General features: G+C 47.0%; 1 pseudogene; it reads right to left on the reverse strand.

The window, feature by feature from the left end:
• The window catches only part of LOC135292526 (zinc finger protein 850-like), a 183,682-nt pseudogene that overhangs the window by 81,716 nt on the left and 82,486 nt on the right, over nucleotides 1-19,480 (reverse strand).

Raw genomic sequence — 19,480 nt, forward strand, 5'->3', positions numbered from 1 at the left:
GCTGATCAGTATCTGATGGAATGAACAGGTGACTGCTTTGAGCTGTTGGTGATAAAACACAGGCATCTCTTCTCCTGAAGTTAATGAATCAATTAGGCTTCCCTGTGGACACTCCATTGGGATTTAGATGGGATGGCCTTTTTTCCAAGTTTCTAATGTAAATATTGCATGATTCAAAATGTTAGTCATCCAAATTTCTCATGTACATATTGCATTATTTGAATGTTCTTAAGGCGTTCATTCCTCTTCTTTTTTGTTTTTTAAGAATGAGATGCATGTCTTTTGTTATGAGTATGAAGAAACAGCGTAGTAAAATAATACACGTAGTAGACAAGAAACTTAGAGCAATTAGGAATAATTTAGATACAACGATCGGGAATATTTCAAATAGCGGACAAAACTAACAACATAGGTGGAATGAAATAAACAGAAATCTCTGAAATAATGTACCATCATCCCAGAGTCTGCAAACAGCTGACAAACCTCGATTCAGTGGGGACTTGGATAATTATTTCCAGATCATAATTCCCAAGCTCCCTTTAAAAATAGTTCAACTGTCATGTACAGACGGTGAAATTGCAAAGTCAAAGCAACTCCAATCTAGTTTTGATGCAGAAAACATCTGGGTCTGTTGGCAAATTCCTGTCCAGGTAGAGCTAAGGCCTGGCCACCACCCAAGCTCTAAGTGGGAGAGAATTCCCTAAATGTAATTTTAAACAAGGCTCCTAAGAATAGCACTTAGGAGTAAAGGTCTAGGGGTGAAAGACGGATGAACCATCCAATAGCCGCCTCCTCCAGAATTTCCTCAGCATGGAGATGCTTTAAACACAGCAAACTGTTGGAGTGGTTCTGTAATAACAATTGGGATTGCATCTGATTGCTTAGAGTAGATGTCACAATACCATCAGTTTAGAGAAGACTTCTGACAAAGCTGAGATATCATTTCCTGGAACTCTGAAAAATACTTGAAAATCATGAGGCAGCACTAGGTCAAACCATGGAGCCCCAGTGCAGAGCCCAGCCAGAGGGGTAGTCTGGTCTAAGAGATACATGAGCAGCTAGAGAACAAAAGAAGGATCCTGAAACGACACGTGTCTTGTAGATAATTACACCAAAAGATGGTAAAACATATGAAAAGCTGGCTATAAAAACAGGAATACAAACATGAATGTATTTATGACAGAAAAAATGCAACAAAGGAAACACTGAACAGCTCACTCATAAAATTTATGATATCTCAGATTAAATCACACTCAAACCTGATATAAATTCCTTTCGACATCAATAGAGCTTAACAAGATGAACTCAATAAAACCCAGTCCTAAAAGGATTTCAAATTAATAAACATAATTTCCTTATCACCTTAGTAGAACAAAAAGCACACAAGAGAACTCAATGTTAATTACTATTAATACCGAACATAACTGGATCCATAAAAAGCTGGAATAGATCATTGCTGAAATGACGTAAAACTGAATCTTAACATTTATAAAATCTACCAAAATTTACTTAATAAAACTTAGCCTTATTCAAGAAGGTAACTGAGCGTTACAATATTTGGCCTTAATTTAACAGAATTCAAATGAACATTCTTAAAAGTTATAGATATGACATGATGTAACTCAGTCTAAGGTTATTAACACAAAAAGACAACTTAAAGGTGAACAAGCTGTAAGTGAAATAACAGCATGATGGTCTGCTGGAGGGATTAAAGTTGTAACAAGCATATTAGAATTAGAAGTAAATCAGTTATGAGTAAAACCCATGGTAACTGCAAATTCCATGGAAACAGAAATTCAGTAAGACTTTTCAAAGTGCAGGGTTACTGGGAAATAAATATAATAATGTGCAATTTAGCATATTGCTGAACAACTCAACAGCTTTTAGTGACAGTATCTGGCATCATTTTATATGGCAAATGTGTTAGCATTCTTGTTAAAGAGATCAGACCATGTTAAAATTTGATAGGTAATAAGGCGCTGCATTTACCGCTTTTCAATCTCTCCAGTAACTGTAAAACTACATAAAACAATCAGAATTTAGTCAGAAACTAAAATAAACTTTTAAAAACCCTAGAGCACCACGTTTTCAAGGCACACAAACACAGCTCTGGGCCAGAGCGGGGCCTGTGCCACCCACAGGGGAGAGGGAAGGCGCTGCCCACAGGGAAGCTATGGGGAGAACAGAGGCCATCTAAACTGCAATGACATAACTGTACAACAATAAAGCTTCTCTCAATATTCACACAGTATTCATCCCTTAATTGCCAGAGCCAATCATCTCATTTTCCATCTCCCAGCAGGGCCCTGCGGCCGTGAATCCAGCCCGCCGGGGCTGGCCCGGCTCGGCTGCCACAGCCCTCCCGGGGCTGCTGCACCTCTGCTCCCCAAAACACTGCGGGGAAAAGAGCAGGGGAAAAGCAGCAACACACAACAAACCCTACAACCTGCACACAAATAATAAACACAGAAGAGGCACAAGCTGCATTTTATTGCACATTCTGACAACAGTCACTGACTGAGAGTTGCATTTCCAAGGCCAAGATCTGTCTTTTGAGAAACCTCAAACTCAGAAATACCATTTTTACTAGATGTGTACAAGGCCAGGCCTCACTGGAGGCACAGCTTTTCTCGCAACTCTGCATCATCTTGAACTGAAAAAGAATTAAGCAGTGTGCTCATGAGTCTGGCATCTCAGCCAGAAAGGCCAGGTATTAGAGGGAAGAAGTCAGCCTACAAAATCTGATTATTTTTTCTCTTCCATTGGCCTGTCAATAATGATAATCAGAATATATTTCCACATGTTAACATGAAGGTGTTTGTATTTACAGAAGCAGGAACATATCTATGAAGGCTTTTGAATTCTCTTCAAGGACAAGGACATTTGAACCACTAACCCATTCTTAATAGAGAGGCCCAGTTTAGCTTTTCACTGAAGATGTTAAACCCAAGGGCAGTTCATGCAATGCTGTCTTTACATGTCGCTGTAGAGACAGGCAAGACACCTATTTCTTCATGCACAACAGCCCATCTTTATTCTTCACAGTTCATATTTCTATGGTTTTCTGAAGGCATTGTGTTTCATTTTAATTGCTTAGTAACTTAGTGCAACTCAGTTCATTGGTTAGTAGTTGCTCATGTAGGTGTCAGTCAAAACCTTTCCTCTCTCTAACGCGGTTTCCATTCTTGTCTCCTGCATAGAAGATGTGGGTAGAAGTCTTTCCTCTCACAGGTGCAAATTCCTTTCTCACAGGAACTTGTCAGGCTAGCTGTTAGCTGTACTTAGCCCAAGCAGCAGGCCTGAGCCATCATTTTACAAGGGTAACAAGGCTCTTCTTTTATAGGGTTTACCTATATGTAACATTGACATACGATTCTTTCAATCTTAAAGAATCATCTTTAATTTCTTTCACGTGAATTTTGACCTTTGTAATATTTGTATATGGTAGATTTGGAGTTCAAATCTGTTTTGAATCATGCCTTCATAGAATCCCAGACTCATGGAATCATTCAGGCTGGGAAAGCTGTGTGAGACCATGGAGTCCCAGCTGTGCCCGATGCCCACCTTGTCCCTGAGGCGACTCCGGCGTTTCGGGGTTTCCCCGGCCCCGGCTGCCGTGGGAGCCCAAGACAGAGAAGTCCAATTCAGCACGACCTGTCCGGGCCCCTCAGGCAGGCCCCAGAGCTGCAGGCAGTCTTAGCAAGCTCAGCTCTTTAGTGATTCTCAGCTCATTTGTGATTTCAGCTCTTGGCTTGCTGAGTGCCTTTGGCAGATGCTGGCAGAGAGAGGAGAAGGCTGTGTGAGGTTCCACAGAGATGTCTTTATTGATGTCTTCTGAGAAGGTCTCAGGGACAGCTCTTCTGCAGAACAGGGCAGAAGTAGGGCTTTATATAGGGTACAGGAGTTTTAGAAACAATCCAATAGTGAGGGTCGAGGCGAAAGTGAGCTGTGGGCTTAGAGAGATAAGCAAGGGTCCGAGGGTGGAAGAGGGGATTCTTAGGTCCAGTCATCATGACCAGGCATTTCCTGTCTTAGGCTGCTGAATGCCATGGAGGCATTGCAGGCCCTGGGCCTGCTACAACTCCACTTTCTGTATTTAGAAAAAAGGCGTGTTTCTGTATTTAGAAATGGGGCACACTCTAGTTGAATGTCCAAAGCATTTACCTGTATTCCCATTTCTACTCGCTTCAGAGACCATTCTGGATTAACCAGCAGTCTCTGAGTTCTTGTTTTCTTCATAGCATACGGCCCAATTCTAGTAATCACAGGAACTACAGGCTGCACTTCTGCTTCTGGAATAATTGGCCTTTGGGTAGGAACAGCTTTCTTTTGTGTTAGTGGGGTAGTTCTGATCTTGTTCTTCTGATATTCAGTGCACACTTGAGTGATGCTAAAGTCAAGATCATACTCTCTTATTGCACACCCTTCTATTTTTAGGGCACTTACTCAAAGATTTGTCACAGCATTCAGAGCTAATCTGAATGAGTTTCATGGGTGGATGGTAAGCCTCATGCAACCCACCTTGCACAAATGCATAGCTACATCCCCAAACATTTCTCCCTTCCCACAAACGTGCATTTGTGACTTTCAGGATCTCATTTAGGGCCCTATGAGAGTGGGGATCACAGGCCCTCCCTTGGCACCGGTACATCCCAGTTACGTTGTACCTGCGCGGTATCGCACTGGCTCCTGTTACAACCATGGCAATGGCTATAATAGTTACCACCTTCTCCATCATGTCCATGGTTTCTCTAAGTCCATATATTCACGGTTCCAGGTGAGCTTCAGCTTCAGTTCTTTGTCACCTGGCATCAGTTTCCAGACTTCCTCAAGGGCTTTCTTCACTCGGGAGTGATGGATGCAGGCCTGCTGTTCTTTGATCTTGATTGCAGTAAAGGTAGTGAGGAGCACCTGGAATGGTCCTTCCCACTGCAGTTCCAGGGTCTTTTCTGCCAAAGACTTAACATACCCATAATCCCCAGGTTGTACATCATGTACTGGTCCATCCAAATCTCTGTTTTGAGCTCCAGCCACATATTTTGCAGTTCCTCTCAGTTGTTTATTCAGGGCTATCATATACTCGGGTAGGGTTTCCTCCCCTATTTGTGTAGGTGTGGCTCCTTCTTGAACTGCATATGGTCTCCCATATAATATTTCAAAGGGGCTCAATTTTTCCCTTGTCCTTGGTTTTGTCCAAATTGGCAATAATGCTAATGGAAGAGCCTGGGGCCAAGGTAGGTTTGCCTCTTCTCCCAATCTCACAATTTGTTGCTTAATCAAATGATTCATCTTTTCCACTTGGCCACTCGATTGAGGATGATATGGGGTATGCAGCTCACAGTCTATCCCCAGCTGGTGGCTAATTTCTTGCACAATTTTGGAAACAAAATGCGGCTCTCTGTCTGAGGATATGGTGGCTGGAACCCCAAACCTCGGGATTATTTCTTGCAACAGTGCTTTGCTTACCTCTCGTGCTTTAGCTGTCCTAGTAGGGAAAGCTTCTGGCCAACCTGAAAAGGTATCAGGCAATACCAAGAGGTAATGATATCTACCCTTCCTGGATAATTCTGTGAAATCGATTTGCCACTGTTGCCCAGGTCCGCAGCCTTTCCCAATTTGTCCAACTTTAGGCTTTGGGATGTTTTTAGGATTAGTTCAGAGGCAAAGACTACACTGACGAGTTACCTGTATTACTGTGCCCTGGAGTTTCCTGGCCATAATTTTTCCTTTCAAATGGTTGTACAGGGCATCTACTCCCCAGAGTGTTTTTTCATGTTCTTTTTGCACTGATGACCACAGCAAATAGGAAGGCGCTACAAGTTTCCCTTCCTCTGTTACAGCCTGTCCTTCTTGATTATAATTTGCTTTTTTTGCCTTAAAAAGTTTCTTATCCTTTTTATTGTACACTGGCTTACCATCAATAGAAATGTTTCCATCTGGGATCAATGTTGCCTCCACTGTCTCCTCAAATACCTCACCTCTGGCTGCGTCTTTTGCCTCTCTGTCCACCAGCATGTTCCCTTCTTCCAATTCAGAGCTCACTTTTTGCTGTGCCTTAATGTGCATGATGGCTGCCTTCTCAGGTAGTTGTACTGCACCTAGTAGTCTCAGTATCTCTTGTGCATGTTTAATATTCTTCCCTTGTGAATTCAACAGTCCTCTCTCTCTCCAAATGGCTCCATGTGCATGAACCACCCCAAACGTGTACCTTGAGTCCGTGTAGATGTTAACCTCTTTTCCTTTTGCCAGCTCTAAGGCTCGAGTTAAGGTGATTATTTCAGCCTTCTGTGCAGAGGTGTTTGCTGGTGAAGGTCCAGACTCTATTACCTCTCTGCTTGTGGTAACCGCATATCCAGGGTGCCTTTTTCCACTGATGACATAGCTGCTTCCATCAGTGAACCAGGTCTCAGCATCTTCAAGTGGGGTGTCCTTCAGATCCGGGCAGCTGGAGAAAGTGGCTCCAGTGGTCTCCAGACAGTCATGGATCACTGCTTCTCCCATACTCCCACTGAGGAAGGAAGCTGAATTTACAATGTGAGTTACCACAATTTCAACATCATCTTGTTCTACTAGTATAGCTTGGTACTTCAGAAACCTCTGTGGGGAGAGCCAATGTCCCCCTTTTGCCTCAAGGACTGCAGACACCGTGTGGGATACCAGCACAGTCATTTTCTGGCCCAGGGTGAATTTGTGTGCTTCCTGGATGTTCACTGCCACTGCTGCAACAGCTCTGAGACACCCTGGCCATCCTTTAGCTGCCGTGTCCAGCTGTTTGGAGAGATAGGCCACTGCTCTCTGGTACGGGCCTAAGTTCTCTGCTAATATTCCCAGGGCAATCCCTTGTTTTTCATGGGAAAACAGGAAAAATGGTTCACTCACGTCTGGAAGTCCTAGAGCCGGAGCTGACATGAGGGCCTTCTTTAGTTGGTCACAGGCTTGGGTTGCTTCTTTTGTCCACTGAAGATCTCTGCTCCCTTCCCTGATCAGGGCATATAGAGGTTTAACAAGTAACCCATAGTTAGAAATCCACAGGCTGCACCACCCTGTCATGCCTAAAAAGGTTCTCAGTTCCTTCAGTGTCTGAGATCTCGGGGTCTGGCATATTGCTTCTTTGCCATCCTGCCCCAAGGTCCTTTGACCTGCACTCACCTCATAACCCAGGCAAATGACTGTTTGCCTCACCATCTGGGCTTTCTCCTGGGATATTCCATACCCCTGCAGGCCCAAACAGTTTAGGAGGCTTACCGTCCAGTGCACGCGTGTCTCCTGGGTCTGGGTGGCTGTTAGGAGGTCATCCACGTACTGCAGCAACTGCCCTTCTCCTGGTGGAGGTTTCCAAGACTCTAAATGCTTGGCAAGTTGCTCCCCAGATACAGTGGGAAGTTCTTGTACCCCTGTGGTAATACATACCATGTGAGCTGCTTCCTCCGTGCAGTTTTGGGGTTCTCCCATTTGAATGCAAAAATTTTCTGGCTGGCCTCGTAGAGAAGGAGGCAAAAGAAGGCATCCTTCAAATCTAAAATGGTAAACCAGGTTAGTTCAGGTGTTAAAGGAGTTAATAAAGTATAAGGGTTAGCAACTACTGGATACAAGTCTTCAGTTACTTTGAGAACAGCCCTTAGGTCTTGTACTAACCTGTATGACCCATCAGGCTTTCTTACTGGCAAAATGGGGGTATTGAAATCAGACTGACACTCTCTTAACAGTCCTATTAGCAAAAAGTTTTCTATGATTTTGCTAGTCCCTTCTCTGTCTTCCTTCTTTAGGAGGTATTTTTTAACCCTTACTTGTTGTTCCCCTTCCTTGAGCTTAATTTGTATGGGCAATGCATTCTTTGCTCTCCCTGGTATATTAGAAGCCCATACACCAGGGAATATTTGATCCATTATTTTCTTGAAGTTTTTCTCTTCTTCACTTACAATTTCAATTTCTTTGATTATTAACATTAGGCTTAACAGCTCCACATATTGTTGGTCCTTTACCTCCAAACTAATTTCTCCATTTTTCAATATTATTTTTGCATCCAGCTGCTCTAGCAGATCCCTGCCCAAAAGTGCAGATGGAGCATTAGGCATATATAAAAATGGATGAATCTCCCATTGCTTTCCCAATTTATACTTTAATGGTTTGCAAAAATATGCTCTTTCAGATTGACCAGTAGCCCCCTTTACCATAACATAATCATTTGTTAGAGGTACAGGACCTTATTCAACACTGACAATGTTGTCCCTGTGTCCACTACAAATTCCACTTCCTTTTCCTTGTTCCCCAGTTTAACTACAACCAGAGGGTCCCCTAGGGTAGGGCCCTCCTGTCCTCCTCAGTCCTCCTTCACATGAGCAACCAGCCTTTCCCCCGACCCCCAATCGCTTTTTCTTTGTTCATCACCCCTTCTTCATTCTGGGCACTGGTTTTTCCAGTGTCCAAATTTCTTGCAAAATGCACATGGATCTTTTCCCACTCGGGGTGGTCCTTGTCTTGGCAGGTCTTGCTCACGTTTCTCCTTTTCTCCCGCCCTTACTACTGCTACTAATTTCTTCATCCCTGGTTTATATCCTCCCTCCCGATTACTAAACACTCTCCATGCTTCATCCAATAGAGTCTCCAAGCCTCAGCTATTTGGGCCCCGGATCTTCTGAAGTTTCCACCTGATATCTCCTGTGGATTGTCCGAAAAATAAATTTATTAGTTGTTGTATTCCTTCATCCAATCCAGAGTCCAGGGTGGTATATCACCGCATCGTGTCCCAGAGGTGATCCAAAAATTCAGAAGGTGTTTGAGTAGGACCTTGTTTAACAGCATGTAAGGCTGACCAATTTATGGTTTTAGGAATTGCTCATTCTAGTCCTTTTACTACAAAGTCTTGGTATCTCTTAAGCTGTGCCCATTCATCGGGTTCATTGGGATCCCACATTGGATCCTGAAGGGGAAACACATCTTTGATATCCTCTTGTGCTGCTGCACAAGCGTCTTCAGCTAAATCCTTGGCTACCTTCAAAAGCAACTGCTTCTCTGTTTCTGTTAAGGCATCAAGCAGTAACTGCATGTCTGCCCAATCAGGTAAATGCTGCTTAGCCATAAACTTTACCCTTTTAGCAACCCCTATTGGGTCATTCCCTTAACCCTTAGCAGTCTTTTCCCAAGCCTCCAAATCCACTGAGAAAAAGGGGACCTTAATCATCCTTGGTTCCCCATTAGAGGTTATAGCCTGCCTTAAGGGTGCTTGTATGAGTCCTTTAGTTTGCTTTCTAGTTGTTTGTGGGGGTGGGTTCAGTCTGGTTTGCCTTCTGGCCCTTGATGCTATCAGACCTTGCAGGGAAGGCTCAGGACTTGGTTCAGATTCATCCCATTCACTATCACTACTAGGCAACGGTGGGTAAAGCCTCCATGGTTCCCTTAATTCAGGAGTTGGTGGGGAAACCCCTCCCTCAATTACTGTTTTTCCCAGGGCAGATGAACCAGAAGACAAGTTAGGGGAGGCTAAAGTTGGTGAGGGTTCCAATTTTACTCGTTCCTCTACCCTGCCTCCTTCCTGCTTTCTAGGGGGTGCTAAAAGTGCCTCTACTGTCTCTTGTTCTAAGATCTCTGTTGCATGGAGCACGTGCTACAACACCGTTTCAGCTTTTCCCTGTTAGCTTTATTATCCTTCTCAAGAGCCAATACCAGTGGATCAGATGGAGGCCTAATCCCACAATCCCTTTGCCACTCAGGGAAAGCATGAACTGTAATAGAGTCTCATAGTCCAGTGTACCATTTGCTGGCCACTTCACTCCTCCATCAAGTCTATAGAGTGGCCACCACTACGTGGAAAGTTTGACAAGTTCCCTTTTAGTTTCACTGCCACCATAGCCCACCAGCTCTTTCCAGTGTGTTAACATACACCCTAAAGGGCTTCCTCTGGGAATCTCTTTGCTTTCATTTGCCCCCATGTTTAGGATCCTCTTTTTCACAATGTCATTTGATCTTATCCCAGTTCTTAAATTTCACTTGGTATTCCCTTGGTACAAAAATATACTGGCAACACTCAACTCTAAGAATTTCCACTGCTTTCTTTAATGTTCCTGGAACCCCATTTTCCAACAACTCAAATATTTTACTGCTATCCCGTAACTCTTGACCAATTGCCAACAAAATTCATATAGTTATCTGGGCAGCCTTTTGTTCCTTTTTATAACAGAGAGACAAGTTCCAGTCTTAGGTATTAACCACCTGTACCCTTGCCAGACCCACGAGTCCTGACAGACTGCACACCGAAACACGATCCACAGATCACAGCAGCAATCTTTCCTTGGGCAGGGGAATACCCCTGAACCAGGTTCTCCATTCCTGTGCCTCCTGTTCCTGCTCATATAGTTGTGCTAGCAAACAAAAGGGATAAAACAGCTTGTTAATTAATTTTCTCCTTTTCTCTAAAAAAAGAAAGGGTTAGCAGGCCTTCAAAGGCAGGGTTCAGAGCAGCAGCCGTTAGGGAAAGAACTTGTAGTTCTACAAAAAAGGGGTGGGAAAACTCCTTTTGATTCAATCTAATGAAACCACACCATGTAGTTAGGTACTCCACCCAAGTTGCAGGTTACTAATAATTTATTAAATCAGGTCCTCTGTTAAGCTTTGCTCCAGGTGTATTCCTATTAAAATATGTTTAAAAATTGGAAGCAACTTTTCATACACTGTAGACAGTGTGCAGCTGAAAGCAAAGCGTATCTCTTGTCATGCTGTAACCAAAGGACAGATGGAAACCTTGCAAAGTATCAGTCAAGTTCTGGCAGAAATTTGACGATTCCACGCTGCACCAAGAGCTGTGTGAGTCACTACTGTAACCCATTCCGAAGCTTTCTGGACTGCTAACCAAATTTCTCTCACCCTTTGGTGGAAAATGTTACAGAACACAGAGTTCAGCTGCGTATCTGGGCACCAAAGAAGTCTCTCAGCTACCTCTGCCAGCACTACTTCTGGGCTCTCTGTTTTCTGCATACAACCAAAGCCGCTAAACTGAATTTCCCTTTTCTTGCTGACAACCTGACTCCTAACACTAATAGTTTAGGCTCACAAAAAAGAAACAGACAGGGGTTTTTCACGACCCCAAACACAACAAAAGTTTTAACAAGGTCCTGCTGAAAATCACACAAACTTTGGCCAGGGCACAGCACAAATCCCTCCACAAGAATTGGGGGGGTGGGGGTAAACCATCAGCACTTTAAAATATTACCACACACTCTAGCAACTGCAAACCTCACATACCAATAAAATTATCAAAACACGCGCTCACCAAACTCTCTGCGTTTTACAGGGAGATAAAAAGAGGTATCCCAAGGCTACAAAGTCTGGACTCCCCTCTGGTTACCCAGGAAACAAATGACTGCCTGATCACCAGGACTGTGTCAGGAATAGTTGTGGGCTTTCCATTCACTCTTTTAACTACTAAGGAAACAAATTTAACTCACACAAAGCCTTTTTCACCTGACCATACATCAAATAAAAGTTTACATCCAAAAACACATGCTGTCCAAGCTCACACACAGCCTAATTCCCCTCTAACACAGTCTAAGCACAATACAAACACTTGAAATCAGTCCGCTCTCCCAAACAAAAGTGTCAGTGTTCCTCCACAATCAGGCAGGGATTTCAAAGACCTTTTACAACTTTAAGCTTACAAAACTCCCAAAAACACTTACAAACGTTAATAACACATGCCAAATCACACAAATGATAATGCTTACAACACAAACTCTCACAAACCACAACAAATACAGTGCATCTACAACCTAAACACACAAAATCACAAAACCACCAAACAAACACGGATCCAATTACAATACACACACACACACACACACACACACACACACACACACACACAGAGACACACACACACAAAGCTGGGGGCACAACCAGGATTGTCTGCCACCCACAATGGGACCCTTCGCAGCCCAAAAATTCGGACTAACCACCCAAATGACGAGTCACTGAGGTGCACCTTTAAACTACAAATTGAAACCAGAGCCACCCCTGCTCCAATCCCAATTCACAACACCACAGCCATTGTCTCCACTATGAGACATGGACTACCAGAGCCCTGGTCCCCACTGCGGCACACGGGTTACCAGACCACTGAGGCGGGACGTCTCCCGCGTCCTATTAACTGCTGATATAATAAGGTACCTTTCCCTAAAGAGAAACATACCTTTTGTCCGTGGTTCCAGCAGGACCTGGTCTTTCCCCATGTAGGCAGCAGGATCACAGGATCCTCCTTCCCAGAAATTCCTGGGTGGGTGCCCAGAGGGGTCCCGGACCCCCACTGGCCCCACGGCCAGAGAGTGCAGGATGTCCTGCTGCAGTCACCAAAGTGATTTATTAAAAAAATATGGATATTGATCTAGCACCGATATCCAACTGTGACGGACAAAAACTCTCTAACAGTTTAAAGCTAGAAAGTGTATGTTTATTGCGATGCTGGGTGGCGTGTGGGATAGCTCCCAAATGCACACTGCAATTTACAGGTGATTACAGAGTCCTGTCATCCATACAACTACTGAATACCCAAAATACAAATACATATTCATAATTTTGGTACATCCCATTCCCTGTTTCATAGGCTAATTAGTTCAAAATCTATTAGGCATACGTAGTTTGTTCTTTGAAATGGGTCGAGGTCCCTTTCATGGGAAGGGTCCCAAAATGAGGAAGTAAATGAAGTCTTCCTCATTCTGACCTTTCTACCTTTTCAATGCAAATATGACAAATGAACCCTTGATAGAATTCCCATTCCCTGTCTTCAATTGGTTTCAGAACACAGGAGGCCCACAATTGTCTTATGTTCCTAAAAGCTATCTGTCAGTTTCTATAGTCTTCATTAGAAACCCAGCTAACCAAACATTGTGTTTGATTAGCTGGGTTTATAATAAAGACTATAGAATGATTGACAAGCAATCCATTATTAGTTAATTACTAACTCTTACCTTCATCAAGGCCTACCTATTTATTTTAATTAATTACAATAAAGCTTATCTCTAACTAAAATCTTAGCTCCTCTAAAATGTCTAACTTCCTTAAAGTTTTTGTTTCAAATCCAGCCTCTTGCCATGGTGCTCTTGGGTCTTCCTCTTCAAGATGGGGGTCCCACAAGGTGTGGCCATCAGGGGGTGACTTACGGGGTGCAGGTCGTGCTGTCCTGTCTTGGTTTGGAAAGCCAGGTGTCTGCTAAGGAAGGCAGGAACCTCCCCTGAAATGGAAAATGGAAACTCCTTCCCTCTGAATTGTTATAATTCTGAATTAAGGGGCTCTCAGGCAAAGCTATGGGAATAGGAATTCTTTTTTAGCAAAAATTAAAAATACAAAGGCAATAGCAAAAACCAAAAAAAAAAACCAAAACCACTGACAGAGTCAGAATATAACCTGACACCCTGTGGGTCAGGGTGCTGGCAGCAGTCCCATTGAATGGTGGCTGCAGCCCTCCTGCAGTGACAGGTGTGGCTCTGTTGGAGCAGGGATCCTGGAGAAGGGTGGAGTTTTCCTCTGAAGGTCCAGTGGTGGTATAGATGGGCCTGGTCTTCCTCTGGCAATCCAGTGGGAAAAGGTTGATCCTCTGGCAATCCAGTGGGAAAAGGCTGCTGCAATGTTCCAAACTCAGATTCTATCCAGGAAGAAATGCTTGGCTCCTCCCGCTGGGCAGAGCATCTCCCAGTGGCATGATGTTATTTTATCAGCCATGCAGTAGCACTCACTGGCCCATTAACAGGAGGTAATTAATAATTATTGACAGAAGCTATCTCCTGGATGAAGGATTGGTTGTGGAAGAGATAAACTGCCCAATGAACAGAAGATAAGTGCTCCACCTCTGACAGATGGCAAACAGAACACACACTTAGCTTGCAATCCAGGACATGTCCTCACTGGCTGCCCCCATTCTCCAGAGTCCATGGTGTCCAGGGAGGCTGCAGCTGCCGGTGCCGGGAACAAACGAGATGGGTCTTGGTTTCAGAAAGCTCCAGAATCCATTTCTTACCCCCAAAAGACAGGGCAAAGGCAGGTGCCCCCTCAAACACCTATGAAATGGTGAGACTTTAGAGATCGCTGATCAATGTCATTCATTTAACACAGTTTGGGCTGTTTTTAAGGGATAAAGATGAATCAGAAGAAAATCAAGGCCAAACCAAAAGGACAAGCAGCCAGGTGTGTTCCCAGCATGGATCACAGGGAATGTGGGTCACCAGGGCTGTGCCCAGCGTGGCTCCTGCAGTGGGGGATGGAGCTGGAGCAGCGCACGAAGCTCTTCCCGCACTCGGGGCACTCGCAGGGCTTCCCTCACCGGTGCCTCCGTTGGTGTTGGGTCAAGTTAGAGCTGCTGGAGAAGCTCTTCCCACACTGGGGACATTCGTAGGGCCTCTCTCCGCTGTGGATGCGCCGGTGCCTGACAAGGTGGCAGTTCTGCCTGAATCCCTTCCCGCAGTCGGGGCAGCAGAAGGGCCTCTCCTCTGTGTGACTCCAATAGTGCAGGAGGAGATGGGAGTGGGTCCGAAACCCCTTCCCACACTTGGAACACTCGTAGGGCCTCTCCCCAGAGTAGATCTTTTGGTGGACAATCAGGCTGGAATGCTGGCTGAAGCTTTTCCCACACTCCCCACACTCGTAGGGCCTCTCCCCGATGTGGATTCTCTAGTGGCAGAACAGACTGGAGCTCTGGCTGAATCTCTTCCCACACTCCCCACACCCGTAGGGCCGTTCCCCAGTGTGGGTCCTCTGGTGCTGGATCAGATTGGAGCTCTGCCTGAAGCTCTTCCCACATTCCTCACACTCGTGGGGCCTCTCCCCAGTGTGGATGCGCCGGTGCGTGACAAGATGGGAGTTCCGCCTGAAGCCCTGCCCGCAGTCGGGGCAGCGGAAGGGCCTCTCCTCTGTGTGCGTGCGCTGGTGCCTGAGGAGATCAGAGCTGGTCTGAAACCTCTTCCTGCACTGATCACACTCGTAGGGCCGTTCCCCAGTGTGGCTCCTCTGGTGCCTGATCAGGTTGGAGCTGTGCCTGAAGCTCTTCCCACACTCCTCGCACTTGTGGGGCTTCTCTCCATCAGGAACCTCCTCATGGACCACCAGCTCCGACCTCTGGCTCCATCTCCGGCCGCCTTCCCGGCCCAGGCTGGCTCTTTCCCCCTCAGATCCCCACCATCTGCGTTTGCAGCCCCTCCTCGTGTGGCATCTCCGGGGCTTTTCCTCCCCGTTGGGTTCCTGCACCGTGGAGCCGCTCAAAATGGCCTCTGCCACGAGGTTCTGCTGTGCTGGGCTGGGAGGTGGAGCAGGAGAGAGAGGCAAAGGGGCACTGACTTCCTCCTCACCTGACTCCATGTCCAGGGACATCTTCCTCTTCCTCACTACCTCACAAGAAGTGACAATGGGAAATCCTGGTTTGGGGAAAACAAGGGATGAGCATGTTGAGTTTGAAGGTCTTTCTGCCCAAGTCAATCTCTACAAGTCACCAGCGACCTAGGCTGCAGAAACACCTCCCAAACACCAAGATTCAGGGCTGAAAAACCCTCCCCAGGAGTTCCCCACCCCTGCTCCCTCCCCTCTGCTCTTTGGGAGTTCCCTCTGTCCCAGGTGCTGGGGTCATGCTTGCATTGGGGGTCCCCCTTCTCCTCGGTGCCCACCCTCCCCAGCCTGCTGGCAGTCCCAGCAATCCTAAAAGCTGCCCCCTCTTCGCTCCCCATTCAGGGCTGCCGGGGCTTTTTGGGCTCCCTTCTCCCCTCATGCTCTCCTCTGGGCTGCAGGGGCTCCAAGGAGTCCCCCCTGCCCCTCTCCAGCCTCTGCAGGCTCCCGCCCATGGCGGCGCTCCCCCCTCTCTGGGCTCCCCACTTTGGGCTCCTGGGGGACACAGGGCTCTGCTCCTCCAGGCTGCCTCTGCCGCCAGCCGCCACCGCCACCCCCCGATGTCCCCCCGAGGGGCCTTTTCCGCTCAGCCTTGCACTTCTTCATTCTCCAAACATCCCCCCAAAAAAATCCCAGCCCAGGGACCCCCCGGGATATCTGGGCCGAGCTCCCCCTCCCCGCTCACCTGCGCCATGGGGGCGATGATCCCACAGGTGGGGGCTGCGAATGCACGGAGGGCTCGACCGCGTGCTTCCTGCTGCTCAGCCTTGATCCGCCTCTGTCCCTCCTCTTCCTCTTCCTGCCCCTTCTCCTATTCCATCCCCCGCCTCCTCCTAATCCTTCTCCTCCCTAACCACACCTCCTTCTCCTTCTGTGGCTGCTCTCTCTCCGCCTTCCCCTTCCTCTTCCATCTCCCCTCCCACCCTCCTCCTCCTCCTTCATCCCTCCCCTTCCCTCCCTCCTCCTCCTCCCGCAGCAGCAGCGACCCCCTCGCTGCCCCGTTCCCGGAGCCCTCGCAGCCCGCGGCAGGAGCGGGGCTGGAGCCGGCACAGCTCGGCACGGGCAGCGCGGGGCTCTCGGCTGCTCCCGGCCGCTGCGGAGAAGGGGGGAAGCCGGCCCGGGCAAAAGGAGAGGCAAACTGCGACAACTGGGGGCCCCACATCCAAACTGGGCCCTGCTGGGGAGCCTGCCTGGGCACTGCCAGCCCTTGGGGCTCCTCTCGGCACAGCCGGGAGGGGGGAACGCACAGAGGGCTGCGGGATCCCAGCGCTGGCAGCACTGCCAAGGACTGGGCTCTGCTGGGATCATACTGGGAGTGACTGGGACTGCACTGGGTTTGTTCTGGGATCATACTGGAATCATACTTGGACTGTACTGGGTTTGTACTGGGATCATTCTGGGATCATACTGGGAGTGAGCAGGAGCCTGCAGAGGCAATTGAGACCATGTTAGGGGCAAATGGGATCTACTGGGAGTGACTGGCATTATGCTGAGGGTGACTGGGAGCAGCTGGGAGCAACTGGGATCATGCCAGCAGCAACTGGGAGTGGCTGGCTGTGTGCTGGGAGGGATTGGAAACAACTGGGCTTATACTGGGATCAACTGGGATCATGCTGGGGGTGACTGGGATCATCCTGGCAGTGAGTGCCACTGCACTGAGGCTGACTGGGAGTGCTTGGCAGCAAATGGGATCATACTGGGGAATAATGGGAGGGACTGGGAACCTGCTGGAGGGACCTGGGATACACTGGGAGATACTGGGAGTGACTGGAACCAAAGGGAGGGTGAAAGAGAGCCACTGGAACCATGTGGAGCACAACTGGTTCATACTGGCAGGGACTGGGAGCACACTGGGCTCATCTCTGGATCATACTGGGAGGGACTGGACTAATACTGGGAGAATCTGAGAGCGACTGGGAACACACCCTGCACATCATCCCCCATACTGGGCCTGACTGGGAGCAACTGGGATTATACTGGGACCACACTGGGAGGGCTGGCATGTGACTGGGATCCAGCTGGAGCTTACTGGGATCATATTGGGGTTGAAAGGGTGCAACTGGGATCACACTTTGGCCTACTGGGAGCACCTGAGAGAAACTGGGATCATGCTGCAAGCAAACTGGAGGAACTGGGCAGGACTGGATGCATGCTGGAGGCAACTGGGATATTCTGGGCATGACTGGGGGATCACACTGGGAGAACTGACACCTTCCTGGGGCCACTGGCGGCGCCTGGAAATGACTACAGACATGCTGGGACAAGGTGGGAAATGTTGGGGGGTTTTCTGGATTTTGGGGGTGTTTGTGTTTTGGGGGTTTTATTGGTGCTTTGCGGGGGGGGGGGTTGTTCTGGAGGTGTTTATTGAATTTTTTGGGGTTTTGTATTTTGGAAGGTTTTACTGAGATTTTCCTGGGTTTTTTGGGATTCTCAGAAATTCTGGGAGTTTTATTGGGATTTCTAGGAGATTTTGAGGCATTTCACTGGAATTGTGGGGGCTTTTAGTGGGATCCATTGGGGATTTGGTTTTTTCAGAATTTTCGTGGGATTTTTGGGGTTTTATGGGGTTTTTTGGGTGTTGCCATGATTTCTTCGGGTGTTGGGGAGGGATATTATGGGATTTTTATTATTTAGGGGACATTTTTTGGGGGGATTTGCGAGGTTTCATCTGGATTTTGGGGGTTCTTGAGATTTCAAAAGATTCTGTGGGGTTTTATTGGAAGGAGATTTTGATGCCTCTCAGCCCTTCCGGAAAACCCTGGGACAACCCCAAAGGTCCACTAAAAGGTCCAGACCCCCGAACTCCACTAAAAATCCCAAATTCCTCAAGAAATTACAATAGGATCCTCCAAAACCCCAGAGAATCCCGCAAAATCCCAGTCAAACCCACCAAAACTCAAAAAAACTCCCCAAAATTTCACTGAAGCCACTCAAAAATCAATCCCCCCAACCCCAATAGAATCCCCCAAAATCCAAAACTCCCCAAATCTGGGCCAGAAAATGACTGTGCTGGTATCCCACACGGTGTCTGCAGTCCTTGAGGCAAAAGGGGGACATTGGCTCTCCCCACAGAGGTTTCTGAAGTACCAAGCTATACTAGTGGAACAAGATGGTGTTGAAATTGTGGTAACTCACATTGTAAATTCAGCTTCCTTCCTCAGTGGGAGTATGGGAGAAGCAGTGATCCATGACTGTCTGGAGACCACTGGAGCCACTTTCTCCAGCTGCCCGGATCTGAAGGACACCCCACTTGAAGATGCTGAGACTGGTTCACTGATGGAAGCAGCTATGTCATCAGTGGAAAAAGGCACCCTGGATATGCGGTTACCACAAGCAGAGAGGTAATAGAGTCTGGACCTTCACCAGCAAACACCTCTGCACAGAAGGCTGAAATAATCACCTTAACTCGAGCCTTAGAGCTGGCAAAAGGAAAAGAGGTTAACATCTACACGGACTCAAGGTACACGTTTGGGGTGGTTCATGCACGTGGAGCCATTTGGAGAGAGAGAGGACTGTTGAATTCACAAGGGAAGAATATTAAACATGCACAAGAGATACTGAGACTACTAGGTGCAGTACAACTACCTGAGAAGGCAGCCATCATGCACATTAAGGCACAGCAAAAAGTGAGCTCTGAATTGGAAGAAGGGAACATGCTGGTGGACAGAGAGGCAAAAGACGCAGCCAGAGGTGAGGTATTTGAGGAGACAGTGGAGGCAACATTGATCCCAGATGGAAACATTTCTATTGAAGGTAAGCCAGTGTACAATAAAAAGGATAAGAAACTTTTTAAGGCAAAAAAAGCAAATTATAATCAAGAAGGACAGGCTGTAACAGAGGAAGGGAAACTTGTAGCGCCTTCCTATTTGCTGTGGTCATCAGTGCAAAAAGAACATGAAAAAACACTCTGGGGAGTAGATGCCCTGTACAACCATTTGAAAGGAAAAATTATGGCCAGGAAACTCCAGGGCACAGTAATACAGGTAACTCGTCAGTGTAGTCTTTGCCTCTGAACTAATCCTAAAAACATCCCAAAGCCTAAAGTTGGACAAATTGGGAAAGGCTGCGGACCTGGGCAACAGTGGCAAATCGATTTCACAGAATTACCCAGGAAGGGGGGATA

Source organism: Passer domesticus, unplaced genomic scaffold (genome assembly GCF_036417665.1).
Source record: "Passer domesticus isolate bPasDom1 unplaced genomic scaffold, bPasDom1.hap1 HAP1_SCAFFOLD_37, whole genome shotgun sequence".
Lineage (NCBI taxonomy): Eukaryota > Metazoa > Chordata > Aves > Passeriformes > Passeridae > Passer > Passer domesticus.